The sequence below is a fragment of the Mus musculus genome, chromosome 9, assembly GCF_000001635.26.
Source record: "Mus musculus strain C57BL/6J chromosome 9, GRCm38.p6 C57BL/6J".
Taxonomy (NCBI): domain Eukaryota; kingdom Metazoa; phylum Chordata; class Mammalia; order Rodentia; family Muridae; genus Mus; species Mus musculus.
This window is the reverse complement of record NC_000075.6, coordinates 73,193,718-73,220,971: the sequence shown is the minus strand read 5'-3', so window position 1 is coordinate 73,220,971 and position 27,254 is coordinate 73,193,718. Positions and strand designations below refer to the sequence as shown.

Genomic DNA, 27,254 nt, shown 5'->3' with positions numbered 1-27,254 from the left:
AACTGTCAGCCAGCCCCAATTAAAGGCTTTATAAGTGTTGCCTAGGTTATGGTGTCTCTTCATAGCAATAGAAACCCTAACCAAGACAGTAACTATGTCTGAGTGACCCCTGAGTGTGTCAAAACCAAAATGGGAATATTCTTTCATCATCTGCCAGATGAAAACCTTGAATCCCTCAGCAGCTGAAATCACATAGCTCTTCTCTCTAGCTCTTCTTTCCTCTTTTCTCTGCCACCATCTTCCCTTCTGGTCCAGATATAGGCATACAAATCAATTCCAATCATGTTTCAAATATACAAACCAAATTGAAATGAAAGAATGACCATCACACTTAATCTCTTCAAAAACCAGTAGAGGCAGAGGTTCTCGGGAGTCACACTAACAGATGAGGAGTCAGCTTAAACACTTGGGCTGGGACATAGAGTTGGCACAGTGCTTTCCTGGCATGCATGAAGCTCTGGGTTCAATTCCCAGCACCTCATAAACCATGGTGGCACATGCCAAAATCCCAGTGCTTGAGACATAGAAACATGAAAATCATGAGTTCAGGGTCAACCCCTGCTGTATAGCTTGCCAACCTTAAATGCATGAGAACCAATGTAAAAATAATAATAATAATAATAATAATAATAATAATAATAATTTCCCACAAAAGTGGCAGAACCTAGACTCCCAATGGACCTGACTGTTTCCAGAGTTTTCTTCTGTTCATTGTCACTCCTCTTCCTTTAGAAGCTTGGTGAGTACCTACTTTTTTGCTACAATTTTGCTTCAGGCTCACACTGTTGGGGCCTGGGATAGCTGGATCTTATCCTTTGTGTGTAGAAATCATAAGCCTTTGACTATTACAGAGATCTTTTTTTTTTCTGTTGCATTGCAGATGTACATAGTCAAGCACACGAATATTCAGTATTCAGCGGCATAATGTCCCTTCTGAATCTCCTCCTGTCCAGCATCTCCTCCACAGCCCTTATCACATACAGATGGTGAAACGAAGGTCCAGCCTCAGTCCAAAACTCTCGGATCTAGTCAGACACAGTACCATGAGCCCGTTCTTCATGCTGCCTCCCCACCAAATCATTTATAGCTACAAATGATTTTTTAATACACTCATCAATATTTTAAAGACTGCTGAAATCCAATTACAAGATTTGGATGTAGCGAAGCCTTTCTATACAGCAGAGAATATTTAAAAATCCATGTGACTTGGTCCTCAAAGTCACATACAGTCTTAAAGAGCACCTAGAACCCTGAAAACACATGCTTTATTACTTACCTCCCGGCACGCCAGTTAATCTGCATGTTAGAAAAGAACTTGTATGCTTGTGTGAGAGAGACAGGGGAAGGAGAGGGAGGGGAGAATTCTTCCTTCAACATTCACAAAATAATTTCACCAAACTAAACTACACTAGGCTGGGATTAAACCCAGGCTCTTGTGCATGTTAAACAAGCACTCTCACCACTGCGCTGCAAGCCTAGGCTCTATTTAAGCTTTTGATTCTTACACACACACACACCACAAAAAAAAAAAAAAAAAAAAAAAAAAACCTATCACCAGGCAGTGGTGGCACATGCCTTTAATCCCAACACTTTGGAGACCGAGGCAGGCAGATTTCTGAGTTCGAGACCAGCCTGGTCTACAGTGAGTTCCAGGACATCCAGGACTGCACAGAGAAACCTTGTCTTGAAAAACCAGAGAGAGAGAGAGAGAGAGAGAGAAGAAAAACCTATCACTAATCCTTCACTACGCATTTCTCTTAAAATGTTCACATTACTTATGACATACTGGGCATAGACTCCATCTTCACGCCAGGTATATCTGTTCCTTTTTACAAAGTTCTCCTTGCTGTGGCCAAAAAGTATAGGGACAGAGGAGTCAACATGAAGAATGGCGTCTTTTGGCTCATGGCTTGAAGACACAGCTCATCACAGCAGAGAAAGCATGGCAGCAGGACCATGAAACAGCTGGTCACGCTGCATCCACAGTCAGGAAGCAGGAAGGGATGCTGGTGCTTGCTTTCCACTTTCATTTCAGGCCAAGACCCCAGCCTGTGAGATGGTGCTGCCCACACTTGGTGTGAGTCTTCCCACCTCACACTATAAAGTCCCTCACAGGCATGCCCACGGGTGTGTCTCCCAGGCCCTTCTGGATCTGTCAGGTTAACTATCGCTATCGATCACATTTGTTGCCTTTGGAGATTTCCTACACACTTCCTACTTGGAAACAGACTCCTACAGTTCACTGGTGAGCAGGCCTTCATGTGCCTGCTTCATGAGGTTAGGAAGTAGGAAAAAGGAGACCAAGCAAGCAAAGATCATATTCTCAAATATCCCAGAGTCTGGGCCAGAGAGACGGCTCGGCAGTTAGTTAAGAGCATTTGCTGCTCTTGCAGAGGACCAGGTTCAGTTCCCAGCACTCACATAATGGCTCACAACTGATTATGACTCCAGTTCCTGGGGATCTGACTCCCTCTTCTGACCTCTATACACACATGGAGCACAGACCTACATAAAGGAAAACACACACATGCACATAAAATGAAAATAAGTTTTTAAAAAGTTATTCACTCTTTAGCCCAACACTGTCCCTTTGACCCCACCCTCTCTCTACACCTGAGTTGCTACCCATAAGTTATCCTCTCTCCCTCTTCTTTCTCTGCAATAACCAATTAGTTTTAACACTGCCATATATTCCCTCACTTCACTGATTCACACTTTATTATCAAAGCCACATTATACATATGGAATTCAAAAAAATAAGAGATATGACCTTCAAAGAGCTCAGCCCAAGAAAGAAAAAACACAAGGCACATATAATGCTAAAGTTCTTAGTGAATGGAAAAGTGGTTCATTCAATGAATTGCTTGCTATGCGATCATGAAGACCTGGGTTCTGATTGCCAGCGACGCATGGCAGGATATGCCTGTAATTCCAGCAGTGGGAAGTAGACATGAAGTTCCCCTGTAGCTCACTGGCCAGTCATTCTAGGTGAGTCTGTATGATTCCCATTTCTCAGAATCTGTGGCGGAGAGTGATTCAGGACAACACCCAAGGTCAAACTGTGACCTACACACACACACACACACGTATGCAAATACACACACACATACTCATTTACAACTTAATTTAGTCTATACCATGTAGAGCATATTTTATAATTCAACAAAATCAGCCAGAACATCAGAAGCTAGGATGGGGTTTACCTCTGCCACTCACGAAGTGTCGAGAAAATCCATTTTATCCTGACTCCACAAGGGAGCAACTCTGCACACAGCCTGACTCATAACATCCACCCCATCACCACCTTGTGTATTATGAACACAAGTTACCCCAATCCATATCTTCTTGTTTTCCTTTCTTCCCCAACTCAGCTCACAGCACCAGCTCTTCAGACCATCATACTACTGTCCTTGATCTCTGTACCATAACCCTGTGTCTAATTCATCCTTGCCTTCATGATTTCAAATCCAGTATCTATCACAAATCCACCTATCTCTAGCTACCTTGGTTATCAGCAGCAGCCATTGCTACCCCTTACCTAGACACCACAACTGCTTCTAAACTGCTCTCTCTGCCTACACTCTGTCATTCTGGAAGCATTCTCAGCTTACCCACTAGAGCAGTCTTGTCCTATAAGCATCATCCTAGTTCTTCACTATAAAACTCTCAAAAAAAAAAAAAAAAACCTCTATGCATTTCACAAATAGAAAGTCTGTAGTAAAGTCTACCATGCCTAAGGAACCTTGCATGTCCCTGTCTATCAGAAGTGAGAGAGACAGACCTGCCCTCAGGATCCAGGCTCAGCCCTGGTCTCCCTGGTGTGAGAGTGTCAGGCCCATTCTGCTGTAGGGAATGGAATGCACTCCTGCCTGCGGGTCATTCAGCTCTTCCCTTCTCACCTGAAGAACTCAGGCCAAGCTCCTGGCCCTTCTGTTCAGGCTGGATGGAACTGGACACTTAGCTCTGAAAACTTATTTTAAAACCTTTCCCCCAACCAGGTGGTGGAGGCACATGCCTTTAATCCCAGCACTTGGGAGACAGGTGGGCAGATCTTCGTGAGTTCAAGGCCAGCCTGGTCTACAAAGCTAGCTCTTTAACATTTCACACACTGTCCAACACAGAGAGCTCAACACACAGTTCTGAGTAAAGAGCTGATAAGAAATAAAAGTTTGAAAAAAAGAACAAAAAGATGGCAGCAGTACCAACCATGTCACTGGAGAAAGATGGGTGCTTCCCATCGCTCCAGGAGGCTCTTTGGTTCCCCTCAGCTTTGCCTTCTCTTTAACAGCTTTATTGGCCTATAATTCACATACTATACAATCATTTAAATGTGCAGTTAGGACCAGGGTGGGCTCACAGGTGAGGAGCACACACCGCTCTTGCAGAGGACCTGAGTTTAGTTCCCAGCATCCAGTTCGGACAGCTCACAACCACTTGTAACTCCAGGGCATCTTCTGGCCTTCAAAGGTGCCCATCCCGTGTATACAGACATATATACATACATACATACATACATACATACATACATACATATGTACATACATACGCATGCACAATTAAAGTGTACACTTAACCTAACATGGTGGTGCACACCTGTAATCTCAGCAGAGGGAGAAGGAGAAAGAAGGCAACCTGAACTACATAGTGAGTTTCAAGATTAGCATGTGCCTCAGCTATACAGTGAAACCCTTACTAAAAACTAAAATAATAGATAAGCAATGGGGGTGCATACATTTAATCCCAGCACTCAGAAAGCAAATCTCTGGGTTCAAGGCCAGCCTGCTCAACAGAACAAGTTCCAGGATGGCCAGGGCTATACAGAGAAATTCTGTCAAAAAAAAAAAAAAAAAAAAACTAAACAAAACTGAACTAAACTAACAATAACATATACATACAATTTAACATCTTCTCATATAGTCATGGGTTGTACCACAATTACTGAAGTCAACTTTAAAACCTCTTTATCACCCCCAAGAAACTGCACTTCTCTCAGCAGTCACTTCCAGGTCCCCAAGCTCAATCTCTACAGTTTCCTGGTCGAGCTGTTTTCTATCATAGCATATATCATGACAGGCTCCTGACCCAAGTTATGTCGCTAAGTCCATCCATGTTGTAGACCTCTGTGCGTTTGAGATCAGGGGTGTGTGTGTGTGTGTGTGTGTGTGTGTGTGTGTGTGTGTGTGTGTGTATGTATGTAAATGTTGTGTGTATATGTGAATGTGTGTGTGTTTATTTGTTCTGCAATATTTGGGCTGTTTTGCTTTTCTTGTTATCAGGAATAATGCTTGTATAAACATTTCTAGACTAACTTTTGTGTAGACACAAATTTCCATCTCTCTTCAGTAAATATCTAGGACTAAAACAGCCAGGTCACCTGGCAACTCAGAGCTGAAGTATGAGAAGCCACCAGCTCATTCCCATCTTAAGATCTACTTGCTGTTCTACCTTTTTCTCAGTCAGGGTTTCTATTGCCACAGTGAAACACCATGAACAAAAGGCAAGATGGGGAGGAAAGGATTTATTCAGCATGTACTTCCACATTGCTGCTCATCACCAAAGGAAGTCAGGACAGGAACTCAAACAGGGCAGGAACCTGAAGGCAGGAACTAAGGCAGAGGCCATGGAGGGTTCTGCTTACCGGCTTGTTCACATGGCTTGCTCAGCCTGTTTTCATATAGAACCCAGGACCAGCCCAGGGATGGTACTACCCAGAATGAGTTGAGTTGGGCCTTTCCCCCATTGATCACCAACTGAGAAAATGCCTTACAGATTGTGATAGCTATTCCTCATTGTCAACTTGACTATATCTGGAATAAACTACAATCCAGAAGTGGAGGGTGCACCTATGATCCAGATCTTGAGGCTGGTTTCTGACCTGGATCTTGACATGGAGATCTTGAGGTATATAGTAGCCATTCAAAGCTTAGGCTCAGGCAAGGTAGTACACTCCTTTAATCCTAGGAGACTAAGGCAAGGAGATCTCAGAGTTCAAGATCAGCCTGGGACAAAGCAAGTCTCAGATCCAGGCATGGTGGTACACACCTTTACTCTGGACCACAACTTCTGCTGGAGGCCTACATAAGAACATTGAAAGACTGAAGACTCACTACTCTTCATCTCCTGCTTGCACTTATTTGCCAACATACCTGCTGGAACCTACTTCTTCAGGATTCCAGCTTATACAAGACCAGGTGAAACAACTAGACTTGTGGACTGAGCAACTACTAAATTTTTTGACTTCCCATTTGCAGCTGCCCATTGTTGGGTTAGTTGGATTACAGACTGTAAGTTATCACAATAAAGTCCCTTAATATATAGAGAGTCCATAATTTCTGTGACTCTAGAGAACTCTGACTAATACACAGCTGGATCTCATGAAGGCATTTCCTCTCTGATGACTAGCTTGTATCAAGTTAACACACAAAACCAGCCAGTTCAACCTTGTCATCTTAGCCATGTGACACAGGGCAACAGTACTTGAGTCCCTTCCTGCCTCCTCTTCACCAGTACTGCCACCTCTGTCCTCTTTATTCTAGCTACCCCCACCTCCCTGTGACTTTCCTGGGCATTTCACTGTATACATATGGCATCTTTCCCACTTTTATTTATTATCCTCACTAAGCCACAATGTGTTAAAGTGTATCCATATTCCTGCCAAAGATAAGCCTACATAACTACCTAACAGTTGCATTGTGGTTGACTAGCTGATAAAATGTGATCATTTTACAGACATTGAATTATACATTAATTTCAGTGGTGAGGTTTTCTTTTCCTATTTTGGAACATTCTCAGCTGTCCAAAAGCTCTGAGTAGTGACTGTGGTGCTTACTATCTTCATTTAAATGTGTTAACTCTATTATATTCTTCATTAAATTTCCATTTAGGGGCTTGAGAGTTGGCTCAGTGGTTAAGAGCACTGACTGCTCTTCTGAAAGTCCTGAGTTCAAATCCCAGCAACCACATGGTGGCTCACAACCATCCATAATAAGATCTGACGTCCTCTTCTGGTGCATCTGAAGACAGCTACAGTGTACTTAGATATAATAATAAACTTTTTTAAAAAAGTAAAAAAAAATCCATTCAGATTCATCAATATATTATTATTTTTAAAAATTCTATCTTCCTGATATCCCTAATTTTTCAAAAACCTTTTCAGAAAAATTAAAATTTGCTCAGTGCTTCCAGGTGCTATTACACATCTGATAGTCATGTCCTCTAAACTCACAGTTGCCTGTACTATAACTGCAAGTTAGTGCATCAATTAAGTCAAGACTAACTTCAGACATACCACTAAACCAGATTTGCCTTTTGGGTGCCTGACACAGAATGGATGATGAATGGATAGATAGATAGATAGATAGATAGATAGATAGATAGATAGATAGATAGATAGATAGATAGATCATAGGTAAATAGATATACATAAACAGATAGACAGGCTGCTAAGTTCCAGGAAGACTGACAAAGTACCCACCAGGACAAGATCAGCTGGGCTACAGGCTCCATGACTTTATCAACCACAGCAATTTTTCAGAACACAGTTTCCTGGGAAAGAATCACAAGTGACTTCAACACAGAAGTCCTGGTGTAGCACCAAGCCCTCCTCAGCCAGCCCTGGCAACTCAGAATCAAGGGAGAGAAAGCCAGTTGCTTTCACATCAGCCTCAGTAACTGCTTCAATTACCTAAATAGCACTGTGCCGTGGAAATTACAATGATGTTTTCCCTAATCAGACTGGTGTTTCTAAGTCACTTTGAGAGTTGGTTCTTCCACACATCTCTGTGGAAGTACACCCACATCCTTACTCTCTGAGGCCCAGTTTCCTCATCTACAAAATGGATAATTTGGTCTTAAAGAACCCTCATAGGGATGAAAAAGACCTGGGAGATATACAAATGAAATACTCTGCCTGCAGTGAAATAAATACAAAGCTATTGTCAGTAGGACATGAAAATGCTGTATCCCCCTCGGGAGCCTGAACCATTCTCTCCTCAAAACAAAAGCCAGCCTTGGCTTATAATTGGTTTTACAGCAGTAGACTGATGTGTGACACACAGAGAGGATCCTGGGCTTCATCCCAGAACTACAATCAGTTGGCTCCTAAATAGAATGATCTCATCTGAACCTTCATTTGACCTTCTGTACATCATTCTGACTAGAGCAGTGCAGGACTCAGTTTCTCCCCCTGTTGCTGAGATAAAGTAAACCAACAAAAGCAGGTCAAGAGAGGAAAGATATTTCAGCTCACAGTTCAAAGGTGCAGTCCATCAATGGTGGGGAAGTCAAGACTGACGTAGCTTGCAGAAGCTGGTCATGTTGCATCCACAATCAGAACTAGCTTTCTCGGTTTTGTTCCAACCAGGACTTTAGCCCACAGAATGGCACCATGTATAGTGAGCCGGTCTTCCTACCTCATTTAGTCTCATTTAATCTAATCATGCCCAGAGGCCCATCATCTCCCAGGTGATTTTCGATCTCATCCAGTTGACAAGTGAATGACACCTACCCTCCTGACTTCCTTCTGGACTGACTTGTAGTGTGTCTATGGCACATGGTGGGTGCATCAGGGGACACTCAGCATCTCTGGTTTGCTCAGACACCTTGATGAAAGTTCTCTCAAGCATCATTGCTGAAACATCCTCAGCCAGCTGCCCTGCTTCAGGAAGAGCTGACTAGGTGGCTAGATAGTGCATTCTATTCCATACTTTATGCTAATTAAAATTAAATTGTGGTGGTTTCAAAGAGACCAGCTCATTAATATAGCCAAGGTGTGCCTAAGAAGTTCAAGGCTATCAACCCTGCTATTATTTAAAAGACTTGTGGCAATTTAGAACAATTTTTTATCTCTACTTTGATTCAGAGATGGCCTTATAGACAGAGCCAAAGTCACTTTAATTAGAAATGTTTGTTTACTTGCTATTAGTTTGTCCCATTAATGGAATGTCAATCAGACCCAAAAGCTCAAGTTTATTTCAGGTCTCTTCCACCAAAGTTTACTGTGTACACTTCCACAGGCAAAGGGTAGACAACAAGAGCCTCTACTACATTTTTACCATATAGCAGCCCTCAAACAACTTTTCTTATTTTTGAGACTTCACATGTATCTTCCTTCACCTCCCCCCATCCTCCCCAAGACACCTCCTCCCAGTATCATGTGTTTTCTTTAGTAATAAACTAAATTCACTTGCTGCTTTGCATATGCTCACAGGTCTAGGGCCATTCACTAGAGTATGGGGAACCTGCCAGGGGTCAAACCACCAGGAAAAAAAAAATGCCACTAGCAGCTCTGTTAGGGATGAGGCCTGGAGATCATCTATCCATGATTTGGACTGGCTTGGTCTTGTTTCTGACCCCTCTTGAAGCGTGTGAGGGTCACGTGATCAAGTTCTGACCAATAAGACTCTAACAGACTACTAAAGCGGTAAGGAGGGGAAGAATGGACTTCTGCATAGCTTTGGGGGGGGGTATTTTTCAAGCTAGGATTCCTCTGTGTAGCCCTGGCTGTCTTGGAATTCACTCTGTAGGCCAGGCTGGCCTCGAAGTCAGTGGTCCACCTGCCTCTGCCTTCCGAGTGTTGGGATTAAAGTCACCACTGCCCAGCTTCAGTGTACCTTTCTTAAAAGCCAAACAGTAAATTATATGTATCTGTTTGCACAATGTGATATTCCAGCACAACTCTACAGTGTATAGGACCAGATCAGGATGAGCGGCAGGTCCATGACCTCAGTGAGTCAGTGCTATGTGTGGGACCATTTACAGTCTTCTCTACTGGCTATTTTAGAGTATTTGTTTCCAGCTCTATTTATCCTGTGATGTAAAACATTAAAAGTTATCTTCCTGTCCAGGCATGCATTCCTACATCATTAACCATCCCCTTCCTAATTCCATTTCAGCCATACCCTTTGCAACCTCTGGTTCTCCCTGAAGATCGGCTTTCAGCTTTCCACATGCAAGTCGGGACAAGCAGGGTCTGTCTGCCCATACCTGACTCATTGCTTAAAATAAGGTCTTTCTTTTGTACCCATGTTACTGCAAATGGCATCATTTTATGCCCAAATAATATTCTACTATATGTGTGTATAATACACATAAATGGGTCCTCTCTCTGTCAGTGCCACTTACATTTTTAAAGGAATTCCATTCCATTTTTCCCTGGCGGAGAAGTGTTAATCTCTGGTGGCATTTTTTTCTTTCACTTCCTTCCCTGAATATTAATGTATTGCGAGGCATAAACATATATTTTAAAACCATGAAGAGAGGAAAAAACAATTACATCTCTAACTGCATTGATCTGGTTGCTCCAACTCCAGTAACAAGCACCCTAGATTTCTTCTCATGTAGGGAAAATCATCCTCCTCGATCTATTATGACTGTATTTTGCAGCCAAAATCCCCCAAGATTATTTGCTCACAACAAGGTGACTGATGGCCTCCAAGGTGCCAAATCCAGTGACTGATTTCCCAACATTTTGGTTTATTTTGTGTGGGTCTATGTGTCTGTGTCATGTATATGGATGTGTAGGACTGCCTGGGCCACAGCACATGAGTAGAGGTCAGAGAACAGCTTACAGGGAGACAGTTCAGACCTTCCTTCAACCAGGTGGAACCCAAGAATGAACATCAGGTCATCCATCAGACTTGGTGGCAAACACTAAACCAACTCACCTGTCCCAGTGGTACACTTTTTGAAAAATCTGTATTGCTTTATTACACTTTTGGAATTCTTTGCCAAAACATGATTTGCTGTTTAAACCAATGGATTATCTAGTAGTACGTCAGTGTTCTAAAATGTAGTTTTTAAACTGGGTTTTCTGGTTTGGTTTGGTTTGGGGTTGGGTTGGCTTGGGTTGGGTTGGGTTGGGTTGGGTTGGGCTTGGCTTGGCTTGGGCTTCACTTGGCTTGGTTTGGTTTGGTTTGGTTTGGTTTGGGGTTGGGTTGGGTTGGGTTGGTTTGGGTTGGGTTGGTTTGGGGTTGGGTTGGGTTGGGTTGGGTTAGATTGGGCTGGGCTTGGCTTGGCTTGGGCTTCACTTGGCTTGGTTTGGTTTGGTTTGGTTTAGGGTTGGGTTGGGTTGGGTTGGTTTGGGGTTGGGTTGGGTTGGGTTGGGTTGGGTTGGGTTGGGTTGGATTGGGCTGGGCTTGGCTTGGCTTGGGCTTCACTTGGCTTGGTTTGGTTTGGTTTTTTGTTTTGTTTCCTCTCATAACCTACAGCCTATCAGTTTGTTTTCCAAAATGTGAGTCTCTGTTGCCCAAGCTGGTCTCAAACTCCTGGACTTCAATGGCCCTTACTCACATCTGTGCCTTCAGGCAACTAGAACTAGCAGGATGCACCATAGCACACAATTGCTGTGCATCTTTCCTGACTTCCTTGCTGCATACTAGAGTTTTCTTGCTTCAAAAAGGAGTTGGTCTTTGTCATCATGGCAAAGGCATCAGTCAGCATGCTGAATGTATGCTGAATGGTCAATTCTAAGCACTCATGTTAACTGATCCAACAGTGATATTTGGTAGCAGAACTCTTACTTCTCTTTGAGAAACAGCATTTTTATTTGTTTTTATTAAATTGTGTACTGGCAGAAGCTATGTGTGCATGAGTTCAGATGCTGGAAACCACCAGAGGTGTGGGATACCCCTGGAGCTAGAGTTATAGGCAGTGTAAACTACCTGATGTGGAGGCTGGAAATCAAACTTGGGTTTGTTGTATATGCTCTTAACCACTCTGAGCCATCTCTCCAGCCCTCTTCTTTCTCTTTGAGTGTTTTCCACACTAGCTTCTAGAAGATTCTGCAGCTTCTAACTCACTGCTGTTCTCCATCTTCTTCAGTTGATCCTCGTCGCCTCTTTAATCTCAACACTGAAATCCCCTTGATCTCCTCTTCCTACCCAGAGCCACATCTCCAAGCTCTCATCTGTCTTGATGGCCTGCACCTTCCATGCTAATGTCCTCTAGACTAACACAGAGAACCATCCACTTAGATCTCTGCTCAAACATTGGAGGGTTCAAGTAGCCATAAGCAATGCCTGAGCTTCCCTCATCCTACAAAACCTAGGTTTCCTGAGGCCTCCCCAAACTCAAAGATTTTTTTTACACACGTGTACATGTGCATGTACATGCACAGAGGCTGGAAGAGAACACCAGATCTGGATTTGACATCACAGGCAATTATGAGCAACCATACAGGTGTTGGAACTGAACTCAGGTCCTCCACAAGAGCATCCAGTGCTCTCAACTGCTGAGCCCTCTCTCCAGGTCCTCGGTTGAAGGTACTTTTATCCTGTTTGATCAGACTAAAACCACTGGAGTCTTCCTTAGCTGGCATCTTCTGAATCCCACACCAACCTGCCAGCATACTCTATTGGTTCTGTCTTCCAGATACCTCCAGAATTGGGGGCATCTTACCACCTCCTCTTTCTGCTTTCTTGGTCTGAGCCATTTAGATCTCTTCCCTGGACTCAGTGACCTCATAACTGGGCCTGCTGCATCCACCACTGGCCTCCCACAGCAACTACAAAGCTCTTCTTCCCTGGTACTGGGAATGGAACCCAGAGTCTCCTGCATTCTGAACACCCAGAAAGACGCTCTCAAAGCCTAAGTTCCAACCACTCTCAGCCTCCCACCTACTTCCCCACACGCTTCAACATTAAAGGAAGAGATGAAAACTCGGGTTCAATTCTATATCGTTTAAGTCATCCACACTTACGCTCCTCCGGTTGCTTCTTGTTTTCCAGGGAGTTTTATTTTGATACTTTTCACATCAACTAAAAAATAACAGAAACATAATAACCACCTACACTTTCTAAATCCAGACTCACAGTTCTTAAATATTTCATCATCTCTTCCCCCTCTCTTGATATATATGTAGGTATACATGAATATACATTTTTGCTGATCCATGAGAGTCAGTTGAAAACCTCTTCTTTTTACCCATAAATAATTCAGCTCCTATCTCCTGTAAATAATACATTCTTTATAACTATATTACAACCATCACACCCCAGAAATGCTACCTAAGCACGACATGGTCATCCACAATCCATACATATTTAGCCAATCATTCCATCAAGGTCATGAACATCACTGTTTGCAACTGTATCACCCACCATATGTTGTCACCTTTGTTTTAATGTTCCTCTTTTATGTCATTTTAAGAGGTCAAATTGGCTGTATTTGAGAACATCCCTAAACTTAAGCTTGCTCCATTGTGTCCTCATGGTTAGCTCACTAAGCAGGTCACCTTTATTTGCTTCTAACATTTTCTAATTAAAACAAAACAAAACAAAACACCTACCACAGCCCTCCTCTCTTATTCTAGCTTCTTGTTCTCATTCGTCTGGGGAGCAGCCGGCATATTTCAGACATTGGAGTGGATGCTCTGTGGACCACTAGGGGACCAGAAAACAATTAGGCCTATTGGTACAGCCTGAGCTAAGTCGAGATTTCTTTCTATTTTGTGGCTGTTCTGTAGAGTGCTCCACAGAGATTAGAGGCCATTGGGTTCTTCCATCTGCTGTCTAGTTTTTAATTGGAAATTTTAACAGTCCAATGTACAAGATAAAAACCAAATCTCTTTCTTTTCCTAAGCCCTCCTGATTCACTTCCTTGGAAATGGTATTAGCAGATTCTCATGTGCGTTCCAATGTTCTGTATCTATAAGCATCTCATATGCTTCTCTGCATCTCTGTTTCAATAGCTGAAATCCCCAAAAGTCAGCACAAACCTCTGTCTTTCTCTTTAACAGCAACACAGCATTATGTAAAAATAACTTGATTTAAACCAACCCCAGGATCCAAACTGGGCATCAGCTATAACCTACTGAGTCAATCCCTAATTGGTGAATGTCGTCCTTGGTATTAGAAACAGAACTATGCTCTCACCTGTCATCCAAGAAGCTTCTTTTTGCAGCTCAAGGAGATCATTACCGAAATCCACAACTGGTCAAACTACAGAGAACAACTGACCATAGGGTGCCCAGCCCAACTGATACCTGGACAACACCACCCATCCATCTAAGGTTCAGGGAATATCAAAGAAGACAGGACGAAAGAGTGTGAGAGCCAGAGCACCAGGGCATTCGACAGGGAAACTGCACCCATAAAAATCTCAACAATAGCTGGGCAGTGGTGGCACACGCCTTTAATCCCAGCACTCGGGAGGCAGAGGCAGGTGGACCACTGACTTCGAGGCCAGCCTGGTCTACAGAGTGAATTCCAAGACAGCCAGGGCTACACAGAGGAATCCTATCTTGAAAAATAACAAAAATCTCAACAATTTGGCTGCCCAAACAAGACCTGCACAATGACACCAGTGGGCATGCTAGCACAGATAGGGGAAATCTCGAAAGGTCCCACTTCAAGATGAAGAGCTACAGGCAATTAATAACTGCTGGATGGTGAGCATCGGTCTTCTCCAGAGAAAAGCATCCCCTTGGCAGGTTATTCAGTCCAAACACAGATCGTCAGCCTTCTAAACACATGGATGTTCAAGCATCATTAAATATACTCATCAGGGTGTGTGTGTGTGTGTGTGTGTGTGTGTGTGTGTGTGTGTGTGTCATTAATAATTAAAGAAGAGGTTATGAATTTGGGAAAGAGTGGGAAAGGAACATGAGGAGTTGGAATACAAAGACGGGATGAAGGAAATAATGGAAATATAGTAATTCATATATGAAATTCCCTCCCCAAAAAATTAATTGTTTAATGAAATAGTAAGAGAAGCTACAGAACCACCTTTGAGTGTTAGTTCACACACTGGTCTTCAGACAAACCTCTGTGTCTGCATTACCAGGCAAGTTACAGGAACAAAGGTTCAGTTTTGCTAGTGTCTAACTGCTCTCCAAAATAAATGCACCTATTTCTTGGTTATTCATAATGATTGTGATTAACAGTTTCTTTATGTTCTAACACTTGACATTATTAAAAGTTAAATATTATCAATCTCATAGGCACTCCTTGTTTGGGTTTCAAGTCTCAACTGTGAATAAGGCTAATCTTTTACTTTTTATATGCCTTTTGTTTATAATAAGCCTTGTGTTTCTTTCTCTGTGAGCTGCCACCCCATTTTTGTGCCTGGGTTTCTACTGACTTATTGTGTTTTCCATTATTAAATCATCTGGCACTACTTTGGCTGAAATAACTATTAGAGAAAATATGTCTTTTCTAAGAAATATAGGAACTGTTTGAGAATTTAAGCTTTTTCCTGTGGGTTTATAAAGCCTAGGTTATACAAAAAAAAGTCATATATTCTATTTTTACTATGGCATGAAAGGCCACAAAAGAGATGCCATAGGTTTGCATTTATGAGTTTGCCATTTTAAATTTGATAAATCTAACCAGAGTATGAAAAACTTTCAGCCCATATTTAATACTAAAGTCTATTCTCTGGAAGTTTCACTACTTCTTTATTTCTTTATTCTTCAGGGAAGAAAAATTCTCTCCCTCTAGTCTTTTGTAATTACTCCTTTTTTATTGGGCCCTCCAGTCTTAAGCATAAAGAAGACCTCAGTGCCATTATATAGACACTCAATAGAGTCTATCATTTTAAAGATACTTTCTGAGTTGCTAAGCCAATGAGTGGATAATTCCGGGCCTCTTTCAGAATATCTTCCACCCATATCTCCTCTGATAAGAACTTACACTAGGTAGGCATGGTGTATCATACTACTGATAATTCCACCACTTAGACTAAAGAAAGATTGCTAGGAGTTGAGGATCAGCCTGGGATACACAGTAAGTTTAGAGCCAGCCTGAACTACAATGTGAGATGCTGTCTCAAGTCTTATTCTTCTATGTTCTAATGATAAATCCTCAATTTATCCCCATTGTGCCTTCATTATGTGCTAGTTAGATGCTTCAGTAGTATGTGCTAAGGCCTGAATATACTTGTTCTAAAATTCATGTTACTAGTGTAATAATACCAGGTGATCATGAGAATGCCTCCCTCCTAGGTGAGATCAACATGCTAACAAAAGAGGTTTTGTGCAGCTTTCAGATCCCCTGTCCTAATGCCTACTGCGATCTGAGGAACCAGAGAGAACCCCAAGAATTAGCACTTACCATCTGAAACTCCAGAGAGAACCCCAACAAGGGTTATCACCTGCCATCTGAAACTCCAGAGCAAACTCCAACAAATAATAGCACCTGCCATCTAAAACTCCAAAGAGAATCCCAACAGATGTTAGCACCTGCCATCTGAGGCTCCAGAGAGAAGCCCAGGTGCTAGCACCTTGATCTTGGGCTTCCCAGCCTCCAAGTTGATAGAAAATAAATTTTGTGCTTTATAAATTGTCTAGCCTGGAGGGTTCTGTTACAGTACCATCTGGGACACTTTGTTGTACATGACATCTACACATATGTCTGCTATCCTAGACCTGGAGTCCCTCGCAACCAAGATGTGATCAACTCACATCGGTACAAGAGAGTCAGCAGAGAACGTGGATACAGAAAATCCTCAGTGGATACATCAGATGAACAAAGGAAGGAAGGAATGAGGTTCTGCTGACTGTTCACTCTTATCCATTAACTTAAGGCCTGAGGCCGGCTGCCTGATCTCACTGCTCCAGCATTTCCCCACAGATCTTTCCCCTCAGAAACAGAAAATAATCAGATGTTTCTGAACATAATCAAAACAGCCCTTTGGAAACCTAATTTCTCATTGTTGGAGCCCCCTCGGTGACTATTATAAACCAAATTACATTAGATCTGGGATGAAATATTTAAGTAGCTGTTTCCCTGGTTAGATGAAGTGTGGTTTTACTTCATCCCCAAAGAGGAATTTATTATACAAAAACATAAATACACAACACGGAAAGCACTCAGAAACTACGGTGCCTAGGGCTCCTGTCACTATCCATCCTGAGGAAATAATCCTGTCATGTCAGTGAAGGGCAACTTCCAGTCAGAAGGGAGTCGGCATGCAGTTCAGCACTGGGAAGGCAGAAGCAGCCCAAAATCCCAGGTCCAGCTGTCTCCAGTAGGATTCTGCAATGGTACCATAAAACATTTCCTGTCAGGGCTGGAGAGATGGCTCCGTGGTTAAGAGCACTCATTATTCTTGCAGAGGACCTGGGTTTGTCTCTGGAACCCACAGGGAGGCTCAATTGTCTATAACTCCATTTCCAAGGGATTATCCAGACGCCTCTTCTGGCCTATTGGGCTCCTGCACACACATGATATACATAAACTCACGCAGATACACACACACACACACATACTCTCTCTTTATATATATATATACATATACATACATACACACACACACACACACACACACACACACATATATATATATATGTGTGTTTAAATATATATATAGTTTAAATATATATATATATATTTATAAATATATTTTTATATATATATATTTAAACTTCTGCTCAATTCTAAACTTAAAGTTTCTCGAAAGAGTGACCAGGACCCAGGAGGAGATGTCACTGACTGACTGACTGACTGACTGACTGACTGACTAGAGGCTAAAAGACTTGAGGAGTCATGACGCTCAAGACACCCCTTACTGGGAAGCAATACGCCATCCTGGGGCTTCACAGATAGACAAAAAGAAGCATCTCAAAGCACGGACCAAAATGAATCCTAGAGAGGCCCCAGTTTGTCATGGGTAGAAGTGAGAGCAGGAGCTCAAGCCAGAGTCTGTCACTTCTTCCCAAAGCCAGTGAAACAGAATAGGCAGCAGGGACTCCTGACATACCCCACAGCCTTGGGTCTTCCGGAGCTGGGGCCACAAGGTCTCATGGGGAGGAACCATAGGTATGGGGGGGAGGGTTAACCACAGCCCATTATGCTAATGGACCAGAAGGTGCTAGTAAGCTAACTACAAAATGTTCTTGCTATTTACATGAAGCTGTGTGTGTCTCTGCTGTGTGAGTCGTGTAAAGAACAGAGGTAAACAACTTAGGTGGTTCTGTGTTTGTCTATACAAATTCAGCTTCTATTGATTGGCTGAGAATTAAGATGATTAGCGTATTCTGAATCTGGAGGACAAAGAGTCAGAGACTATGTCCTTACAGGAAAAAATAGGACTTTGCAAAGGAGATTAAAATCCTTGAAATGGAGTGTATCCTGCGTTATACACACACACACACACACACACACACACACACACACACACACACACAACCTTCCATGTCATCACAAGGGCCTTCAGGGGAGGGAGGTAAGGGCCAACAGAATGGCTTAGCTGGTAAAAAGCTCTTGCCACCAAGTTTGAGAATCCAACATGGCAGAAAGAGAAAACAGATTTGCTTACACTAAATGCTGACCATCATCATCACCACCACCACTAAGACACACAGAGAGAGAGAAGAGACGGTAATGAAGGTAAATATGATCGTAATACACTGCATAAATGTACAAAACTGCCAAAAATACACTGCATAAATGTACAAAACTGCCAAAAAAAAAAAAAAGCTGAATGTGGTGGCACATGATAGGAATCCCACCTCTGGTGGGATGGAGACAGGAGGATTCCTAGAGCCAGACTGGTCTGATCCATGATCCCCACAATCCAGGTGCTAAAACATGATGCTTGAGATTGACCTCTGGACACACACATATTCTATTCTTTTATAAAACCTTTCTCATTATTTCTCCCAAGTTTCATCGTTCTCATCATCTTTGGTCCCTTTTGCCTAAGTTTAGGGCATATGGCGACAACCCAACTTCTCTATTTCTCTCAGACATCTAGCTTCCCAGCACCATTTGTTGAAGCCTCTTTCATTTAGTATACAGTATTTTTTGCCTATCTAACCAACCTGATATTAAAATATAAAATTTATAATCACTAACTTTACAACCATTAAAAGGGAAAAAGAAAAAAAAAGCTGAGATTAGACCGGTGTCTCAGCAGTCCAGCATACTTACTGCTCACCAGAGGGCCAGAGTTCAGGTCCCAGCACCATACTGAGCAGCTTGTTGAACTTGCAAGTTCAAAGGAGACTTGCCTAAGATGTCTTTAATAATGGCAAGCAACTTTTACTCAAAAATGAGCAGCAGTGGGGCTGGAGAGATGGCTCAGTGGTTAAGAGCACTGACCATTCTTCCAGAGGTCCTAAGTTCAATTCCCAGCAACCACATGATGGCTTACCACCATCTGTAATGGATCTGATGCCCTCTTCTGGTGTGTCTGAAGACAACTACAGTGTACTCATATAAATAAAATGAGCAGTGGGATTAAGATAATCTGAAGGGGCGCTGGAGAGATGGCTCAGCAGTTAAGAGCACTGACTCTTAACTGCTCATCCAGAAGTCCTGAGTTCAAATCCCAGCACCCACATGGTGGCTCACAACTGTCTGGAATTGGCTCCAAGGTACAGTGTACTCACATGCATAAAATAAATAAATAGATCTTTAAAAATAAATGATCTGGAGGATTAAGACTTATGCTACCTCTGATCTCATTGGTTTCCATGGCACCATATCTGTCCCATGACTAGTGTATCCAACAGGAAAAGTTAAGTACTATTGATAATACCACCAACTAAATGTGCATAGATCTGCTGCATATAGAGTTTTTACAAATACTTGATTTAGGATTTTTCTTTGCTTTGTTGGTTTTGTTTTTGTTTTTTCAGTCACGGGGACATCCCAGAGTATTCTGGTAGATGAGAGTTCAGATTCATGGTCCCAACCTAAGTTTTGTTTTTTATTTTGTTACAAGGCCTTAAGTTGACCAGGCTGGTCTTGAACTTACGATTCCAATGTCCCTGCCCCCAAGCAGCTGGAATGATGGGTCTGCACCACCAGAACAAGCTAAGAAGGACTGTGTAGGTCATGGTCTGAATGGGAATGTCTCCCACATGCTCGTGTATGTGAACACTTGGTCCCTACTTGATAGCACAATTTGGAGAGGGTTAGGAGGTGTAGCCACCTCCTTGTTGGGAGAAGTGTGTCACTGGAGGCAGGCTTGAGAGTTCCGACTTGTATCCTTTCTAGTTCCCCCTTGCTTTGTGTTCATGGTTAAGATGTCAGCCCAGCCTTCAGCATCCTGCTCCAGCTACTCTAGAGGACACAAGCTCACAGATAAGTCCTAAGGAAACCAGACTTGGTAAGCATGAAAGGTTTTTCTTCAACAGAAGAAACTACTAACACTCAGAAGGCTGAGAAGGGATGTGTTAATACCTGGTAATGTTTACTATTCTGAAAGGCCAGCCCTCACTGAATGCCCCCCATTTTCTGGGCATTGCTTCTTGGTCATAAAAACTGTCTCTCAATTGAAAGAGGTCTCAGGTACTTTGCAAAAGAGTTTGCTATCATGCTTCTTATAAACATGGCTCCCTAGGCTCAGACTCCTGGGTGCTGTTTCTCAATTAATAGAACCCATCCTTATGTTTGTTACAAGCCATTCCTCCCTGGGCCCTTATCCTGAGCACTGTTAACCAGCCAAGAGAAGTCGTTCTTGTGGGAAAGGTCACAGGTGCTTTGCTAGAGAGATGTACTTTGCAAGTGAGTTTCTGTGGAGTTGTGCCTAAAGCTTTGTTGTGATAATAGTCACAAGGAGTACCCCCCAAGCTTTACTATGTTTATATATGTAAATAATAATTAATAATAATAAAGCACTTGGCATCAGACTCCAGAAGTTTTGACCCAGCACCAGCTACCTAAGTCAAGGTGACCTGAGGTTCATTTTAACCTCATCAAAATTATTTCCCTGGCAACTGTTATGCTTGCAGGGAGCCCCACAAGCTACCATGCCTGCCATCCTTATTACCATGGACAGGTGCTAACCCTCTGATCTATAAGCCCAAATAAATTCTTCCATAAGTTGCTTTTGGGTTTTTTTTTAATCACAGCAATAGAAAAATAATTAATACAGTTTAAGTTTTACAGTACTACTGCTACACAAAAGATTAAACTTCCATTCCCTGAACATGTTTTGGTCCTGAAGGGGAAAAAAAAGAAAAGAAAAGAAAAGAAAAGAAAAGAAAAGAAAAGAAAAGAAAAGAAAAGAAAAGAAAAGAAAAAGAAAAGATAGGCAAAGCAGATTTACAAGGGATCAGAGTGGGACACGAAGAGATCGTGGCTTGGAGTAAACAGAAATCTGTGTGTCTGTTAAGAATACAAGCAAAAACGCATGAAACTCAAGAAGAATGAAGACCAAAGTGTGGACACTGTGCACCTAATTAGAATTGGGAACAAAACACCCATGGAAGGAATTACAGAGACAAAGTTTGGAGCTGTGACGAAAGGATGGACCATCTAGAGACTGCCATATCCAGGGATCCACCCCATAATCAGCTTCCAAACACTGACACCATTGCATACACTAGCAAGATTTTGCTGAAAGGACCCAGATATAGCTGTCTCATGTGAGACTATGCCGGGGCCTAGCAAACACAGAAGTGGATGCTCACAGTCAGCTATTGGATGGATCACAGGGCTCCCAATGGAGGAGCTAGAGAAAGTACCCAAGGAGCTAAAGGGATCTGCAACCCTATAGGTGGAACATTATGAACTAACCAGTACCCCGGAGCTCTGGACTCTAGCTGCATATGTATCAAAAGATGGCCTAGTTGGCCATCACTGGAAATAGAGGCCCATTGGACACACAAACTTTATATGCCCCAGTACAGGGGAACGCCAGGGCCAAAAAAATGAGAATGGGTGGGTAGGGAAGTAGGGGGGAGGGTATGGGGGACTTTTGGGATAGCATTGGAAGTGTAATTGAGGAAAATATGTAATAAAAAATATTTTAAAAAATACAAGCAAGTCACTAACTGGCAAAATACACCAAACTTGATGAAATTAAAGCCAACAGAGAAACCAAACATAGTGATTACAGAACCAGTGTTCTGTGATCGTCCTAAGGTCTGGTCACTTTCAAGTTTTAACACAGGCATACATCCAATAGCAGACATATTTCAATCAAGTCAGAAGAGATTAAGGGTAGAAATGCACGCTCAACCCAGTTTCTTCCTTCCTGCACCACAGGGCATAACTTCATGCCATCTGGTGATTATTAGGGGAGAAAGCTGCCATCTGCCATTTCTGCTAATACATGGGACAGGGACAGAGCTCTTGCTACCCTGTATGCCTGAGGAGATTTCACAATGTCTGTTTACATGCCTGAGGAGCCAGCTGCTAAGTTAGAATTTGTGTGTGTGTGTGTGTGTGTGTGTGTGTGTGTGTGTGTGTGTGTGTGTCACAGTCAACATCAGTGAAAGATATCCTTTCCTCAAAATGTCCTCAGTGATGCAGGAGTCTGTGTTAACCATACCTCACAGCAAACCCCCTCCTGTCCTTCCTGATTCAAAGCCAACGCTCTGTTAGAGACAACCTAGAGTGGTAAAAGCCGCATGGCGGCCAGAAAGACAGGCCATAAAATAGACAAGAACAACTCAAGTAAAAAGAGCCTGAGCCACTGTCTTGTCTATGTCCCCACCAGGAAGAGCAGAAGTTACTTCGTCCTAAATGATATTTTATAACACCATTTTTAAGGGAGAATTTTTTAAGGAGTCAGGAGTTTCCTCGAGACTACAAGAAATATATTTCCTTATGCGTAAAAAGACAAGAAAGAGCTGAAGCGATGACGTCTCCACTGGTAAGAGCACTGGCTGCTCTTGCAGAAGACCCAAGTTCAGTTCCCAAGCACCTACATGGTGGCTCACAACCATCTTTAACTCCAGTCCCAGCCCTGATGCCCTCTTCTGGCCTATGGGTACCAGGCATACATATGGTGTACAGATATGCATGCATACAAAACGTCCATGCACAGCAGTTAGTAAAGAAGTAAGATCAAATATATCTAAAAATAAAGGACAAGAAGAGGTCATGAAATTGTCAGGGGTTTTAGCTGAGACCCAGACTTATACTAATTCTAGAGACAAACGAGGGTGGGAATTAAGAGGGGAAATGGGAAGCAGACACTTTCCCCAACTTATATCAGACCAGTCAGTGTTTTAAATAACGACATAATAGTCCTTTATATGTATTCTGGATGGATGGATGGATGGATGGATGGATGGATGGATAGATTCTTCTCTATAGAATGGAATCTGCTCACTATTCTCTATAGAATGGAGTCTGACTCAACTCCCCCCATGTAAGCTGTACATACTAAAGAAGCAAATGCAAATCTTTTTTAAATTCCCACCCATTTCTGAAAGCAACTGTATTCTTCTCCTTTTCGTTTTTACTATGTATGGGTGGGTGTTCTGCCTGCATCTCTATCTGTGCACCACTTATGCCTAAGGAGGCCAGAAGAGGGCATGAGATCTCCTGAAACTGGAGTTGCAAGTGGTTATGAGTGTCAGAGTGGGTGCTGAGAACTGAACCCAGGTCCTCTGGAAGAGCAGCCAGTGATCTTAACCACTGAGCCACCCTTCCTGCCCTGGCTATATTCTGAAAGCATCACTGTCACTGTAAGAAACAATAGAAAGTTCACTGGAACCTGATTCCGAGTAATTAATTCTCACTTTTTAAAGTAACTGGCCACACCATTTAGTTTCCATGTGCCTGTTTCTTCATCTATCAAGAATTATTCCTTGGGCTGCAGAGATGGCTCAGCAGTTAAGAGCACTGACTGCTCTTCCAGAGGTCCTAAGTTCAATTCCCAGCAACTACATGGTGGCTCACAACCATCTGTAATAGGATCTGATGCCCTCTTCTGGTGTGTCTGAAGATAGCAACAGTGTACTTACATAAATAAAATAAATTAATCTTTTTGAAAAAATAATTACATCTGCTTGGAAGGGGGGGGCAAGTTGTGGGAGAGGTGACTAGGAGAGGGGACAGTGAGCAGGATGTAAAGTGAATACATGAAAATTAAAATTTTTAAAAAGGAATTATTCCTGATTGCACCAAACAATCTCCCAAGACTTCCATCTGGAAACATCCACAAAATGTTGTACATGATAAAGCACGTACATAAACAAATGTCATAACTCCTGTGTCTGCAAGTCAACCATGATAAGCTCTTACCATCCAATACAGAGTAGAAGAACTTCTGGTTCTAAGCCTGATGATGTGAGTTTGATTCCCAGGGTCCACAAAGTAGAAGGAAAGAAATGACTCCCCTAAGTTGTCCTCTGACCTCCACGGATATGCCATGGCTTGAACACACATCACAGCCACACACATACACACATACACACCCCACATGCACACATGAATGCATACATTCACACACCCACACATAATTTTAAATTGTGAAATATACTCAAAACTGTTTGCCAGGGAAATGAAAACTATATTTCAATTCCATCTGACCCCAGTCAAAAATGGCTGTTATTAAGAAAACAAATAACAAATGCTGGCAAGGATGCAGGGGGTAGAAAGGAGCCCTTACATCCTGCTGGGAGAAATGTAAATTAGTCCAGCACTGTGGAAATCTGTATGGAGGTTCCTCAAAAGACTGAAAACTACCAGACTGTGGTGTGCAGTGTGCTGTGTGCCAGCTTTGCTACTCCTGGGCATATATACTGAGGTGTGCAGTGTGCCAGCTTTGCTACTCCTGGGCATATCCCCCAAAAAATTCTAAACCACATCCATGTTCATTGCAGTAGTATTCACAGTAGCCAAGTTATGGACCCAACCAAGGTATCTGCCAACAGATGAATGGATAAAGGAAATGCAGACTGTGTACACAATAGAATTTTTTCAGCCTTAAAAAGATTGAAAATGGTCTGCTTCCTGGCCATGGATACAGGCAATCAGCTGTCTCCTGTTCCTACTGACTTACGTTCCTGCTATGGTGGGCTGGAGTGCCACTGCAACCACCGCTGGGTCTATGATGCCATCGTCACCGAGTCTGGCGAGGTCATCAGCTCCCTGCCATTTAGTGTTCCTGACTAGGAGATGTTATGCATAGATTCAAGGCTAGATTCACCCCTCTCCCTCTCCTCCCTCTCCTCCCTCTCCTCCCTCTCCTCCCTCTCTTCCCTCTCCCTTTCCCCATTCCCTCCTCCCCTCTCTCTCTGCCTGCGTGTGCTTTGTGTGTGAGGGTGTGCACTTGTTTGTTTTGAGGTCTTATTCTGTAGCTCAAGCTGGCCTTGAAGTTATGTCAATCCTCTTGCCTTAGCTTCCCAAGTTGTATTAATTTAGGTATAGTACATCGTGCCTGGCTTCAGTTCCTTATACATGCATGCATACATACATACAAAAAAACATTCATGAATGTATGTATGGCCATATAGAGAATATATTTTATATATGTACACTTTTAAGTCCAACTTCTTTCTCTTGGATAAGTGTTAATGTTTGGGCAAAATATTCTCTCAAGCAACAGATGGCTGTAGACCAGACAATCATTGTATAGACCCTCTCAGGTTCCTCAGCTGGTGACCACAGGCTGTAAGAGTGGACACTCAGTCGTCCTCATTAGCAGCACTCTCACTCTGCCTTGAAGCTACACCTCTGCCTTCTCAGGGTGTCTGGTTGAGAACACCATAATTTTAAGGTTTGCAGAACTCTGCATCTTAAAGCTGTTATCTAGAACATACAACCAAATGTATGTTTTTCTTGGAATGTTATATATTACTAAGAAAAGCCAACTTGTGCCTTTGTACTGTATATCTTTAGTCTTATTTTTTATATTTTGATGTTAAACTTAAATTTGGTAATTACAATATTTTTATTAACAAACATTCATATTGTACTAAATTGTATATAGTTTACTAAATTGAGAAGCAAAGACTTGAATATGCTAAAAAGTCTGTGATTAACCAATTTCCTTATTGGATCAGTATTTCAGGGTTTGTTTTTTGTTTGTTCTTTAAGGAAGTTAGCCTTCAGTGATACCCAGAGTGGCTTGTATGTTTACTAGTTGGATGTATGGATGGGCAGCTGACAGAAAGCATGACGTGGCTGGCTCTGTTCTAACATATGGTAGCAGGTGTCTGGAAAGTTGAATTCAGCCTTCTATGCACTCATTTCTTTGTGCGAGTGTGCGAGTGTGTGTGTATGTGTGTGTGTGTGTGTGTGTGTGTGTGTGTGTGTGTGTGTGTGTATCTTTTGTGAACTTACGTACATCAGTGCAGGTGCCTGCAGAGACCTGCGATGTTGGGTTCTTTAGAGCTTGAGTTACTGGCTTTTAGGAACCACTTGAAATCAGTGCTGGGAGCCACCAAACGTTTCAAGAGCCGTATGTGCTTTAAATGTCTAACCATCCCTCCAACACCAAACGTACTAATTTCCCCATTTTGAGACAGAGTTTCTTTTATGTTCATTGTCTGGAGGGCTCGCAAATCTTCAGTTACTAACTTGAGGTATGTACTGTGACTCAGTTTACATTTGAAACGATTTCCCAGATGATACTGATGTCACAGGCCTGGGGGCCATGTATGAAAAGCACTTCTTTAAGTTACAGTAGATATGTAATGTAAGGAAGGATTTAGACAGTGGGACTTAGTGACTTGGTACTATTTTAAACCACCAAGAATTTTTTTTTAAATAAATGTGAAGTGTTGAAAAAAAAGATTGAAATTGTACGGTTTGCAGGAAAAAATGCAAGCAAACTGAGATCATCTTAAGAAAAGTAAGTTGACTCAGAGAGACAAATATCCTGCAGATTTTATGTTGACATAAAATCATGTGTGGGTGCAGGACATGACTTTGGAAGCAGATCAGTCTGTGAAATGACTGAAAATAAGGAGCCATGTTCAAGTCCCAGCACCACAGGCCAAAGAAGAAATTAAAAGTGATGTTAGAAAATAATTTAAATTAATAAAAATTAAAATGCTACTTATTAAAAGGACTGGAGTGCAGCAAGCAACAGTGAAGTGAGGACTTCCTCGTACTAAGTCCCAGGACCAAAACACAGAGGTCTTAACAAATTATTGCAGCTTTTACCTGAAGGAACTGGGAAAGGAGGTTGTTAAACTCCAACTGAGGTAGAAAAAATACTAACTATTAGAAAGGCAATCAATGAAATATAAAGCACAGAGAAAAATGAGAGAAATCAAACTGGTCAAGTTCTATCTATTCTAACCAAAAGAGGAAGGATGCAGTAGTGATCTAATAGGAACTATAGAGAGATATCTGGACTTGAACGGCTCCATACTAATACAATGTGGTGTTACCTGGACAAATTCTTTGATAAAGAATTATGGCCACAGATGACTTAAGAATGATATGGCCTGAAGAATCTTATATTTACAAAAAAAGAAAAAAGAGGGCCGGGGTTATAACTCAATGATAGAGCCCTTACCTAGCGCAAGCGCAGACCTAGGTTCAAGTCCCAGCTGTTGTAGGAAGGTGGCAGCATGGAGGTCTGAAAGAATGTAAGCAGCATGTTCCAGAAGCTGCTTGTCA

General features: G+C 42.3%; 1 long non-coding RNA gene across 1 annotated transcript in view; it reads right to left on the bottom strand.

Annotated features, from left to right (window-relative positions):
- Window positions 1-27,254, bottom strand: part of Gm27211 (predicted gene 27211) — a 75,640-nt gene that overhangs the window by 47,146 nt on the left and 1,240 nt on the right. Inside the window, exons 2-3 of the long non-coding RNA NR_166650.1 lie at window positions 13,286-13,379; window positions 12,698-12,755 (exon numbers count right to left, since the gene is read on the bottom strand). This is a non-coding gene — a long non-coding RNA (predicted gene 27211). The remainder of the gene's footprint in view (window positions 1-12,697; window positions 12,756-13,285; window positions 13,380-27,254) is intronic.